Here is a 1,900-nt window from a genome sequence, read left to right as displayed (position 1 = left end):
GCGATGGCTGCGACTCCTGTGGGGGCTGTACCATGGGCGACCGGGCCTGCAGGGAACAGAAATAGGCATCAATTTCGTCCTCTGCCTCCCTGATCCCCCTCAGCCTACTCACCGCAGCCTGGAGCTCACCCACCTGCTCCTCCAGGGCACTAAGGCGTGCACAGGAGGGGCAGGCCGGGAGACCACCAGGCCCCACCCCCGCCCAGGGCTCCGCCAAGCCCCCTCCGCAGACAGGGGGGCAAGGGGCCACCGACTCCACCACGATTGATCACCATGATCAACCACCTTGATCATGAGTTTTGAGAGAGAGAGCAAGTTTCAGATGGTACAGCTCTTCTCTGTCTCTGAGTCTCCCTCTTGGCTGCTGCCCCCTCCTCCTGGGCAGTCTTTAACTTATATAGCCCTTGTGACCTCATTTACCTAGTCTAATGGAGGCCAGCACCTGTTGGCTGTCATCCAACCAATTTGAAATACGTCACTAGTTGCCGGGCAGACTGGCAGTCTCTAGCCCACCAGGGTGGAAGCCCCTCACCCAGGTATGTGATACTAGTCACATAGGCAGAGGGAGCAGGGTTTCCTGCGCAACCTCCCAGGGCTAAAAGGCTCCCCTTTCTGATGAACATTACCTACAGCTGTGATAATAAAGAAATGTTGTCAATAAAGTAATTGAGGAACAACATCTCGGACAATGATGCATAGGCCTGACCTCGTGCTAGGATAGAAAAATACTGAAGTTTTGAACAAAGGCTTGAAATTCTTATAAAAGGCAAAACCTGATAACAAGAAGGTAGGACACATTCTGCAACTTCACTGGAACACAGACATGTCTGTATCCCCCGCTTCCTAATTTCTCATGCTCACTAGGTTGGCCACCTGAGTGCAGCATTGAGCAACAGACTTTGGTAACTATAGTGTGATTGTGTGTGTGTAAGTATGAGCACTCTTTTGAATATTATAATCAATAAACAGAGCATCTTGCCATATCCCCCTTATAAGGTCTCACTCATCATTTGAGCAATTGGTTATTTGTACAACATTTAATTGGTGGAGAATGTCAGAGAGGGATATAGCATATGCTATGGTTATTGATATTTTGGTGGCCAACCCTCGGTCATTGTAGTTGGCCAGGTAATGGGGGAAGAATTTTAGGCTTTTTCTCTGGTATCAATAGATTTTGAAGAATATAGAAGTTTATAGGATTGAATACCCGGGTTTTAAAGTATAAAGCTTGGCTGGTTGTGACCAGCAAGCTCGTGACTAACACTTGGTTGTAGCGGGTGTGGTTTGTTGGTGGTGGGGGGGGGGGGGGGGGAAACGTAGGTGTTTCTCCAGTGTTGTGTGGTTAACGACTGCGGATTTTAAGATACATTGTGTGGTTTGTAACCAATAGATTTCATAGACATCAGGGCTGGAAGGGACCTCGGAAGATCATCGAGTCCAGCCCCCTGCCCAAAGGGCAGGAAGTCAGCTGGGGTCATAGGATCCCAGCAAGATAAGCATCCAGTTTGCTCTTGAAGGTGTTCAATGAAGGTGCTTGAACCACCTCCGGTGGCAGGCTGTTCCAGACCTTGGGGGCTCGGACAGTAAAGAAGTTCCTCCTTATGTCCAGCCTGAAACAGTCTTGTAGTAGTTTATGATCATTTGACCTAGTCGTCATCCCTTGGGGCGCTCTGGTGAACAAACGTTCCCCCAGATACTGGTGGTCACCCCTGATAAACTTGTAGGTGGCCATCAGATCACCCCTGAGCCTGCGCTTTTCCAGGCTAAAGAGCCCCAGGGCTCTCAGCCTGTCATCGTAGGGTCTGCTTCCCTGACCTCTGATCATGCGCGTGGCTCTTCTCTGGACTCTCTCAAGCTTCTCCACATCCTTTTTGAATTGTGGAGCCCAAAACTGGAAGCA

The 1,900-nt window shown here is 49.9% G+C and overlaps 1 long non-coding RNA gene across 2 annotated transcripts in view; it reads right to left on the bottom strand.

Annotated features, from left to right (window-relative positions):
- LOC112550353 overlaps positions 1-1,900 on the bottom strand; it is an 18,521-nt gene continuing 16,621 nt past the window's right edge. For both annotated transcript variants that reach the window (XR_003094140.1, XR_003094139.1), the window contains exon 4: positions 1-46. This is a non-coding gene — a long non-coding RNA (uncharacterized LOC112550353). The remainder of the gene's footprint in view (positions 47-1,900) is intronic.

This window comes from Alligator sinensis, unplaced genomic scaffold (assembly GCF_000455745.1).
Source record: "Alligator sinensis unplaced genomic scaffold, ASM45574v1 scaffold81_3, whole genome shotgun sequence".
NCBI classification, from domain to species: Eukaryota; Metazoa; Chordata; order Crocodylia; family Alligatoridae; genus Alligator; species Alligator sinensis.
This window is presented reverse-complemented; position numbering and strand designations above follow the sequence as displayed.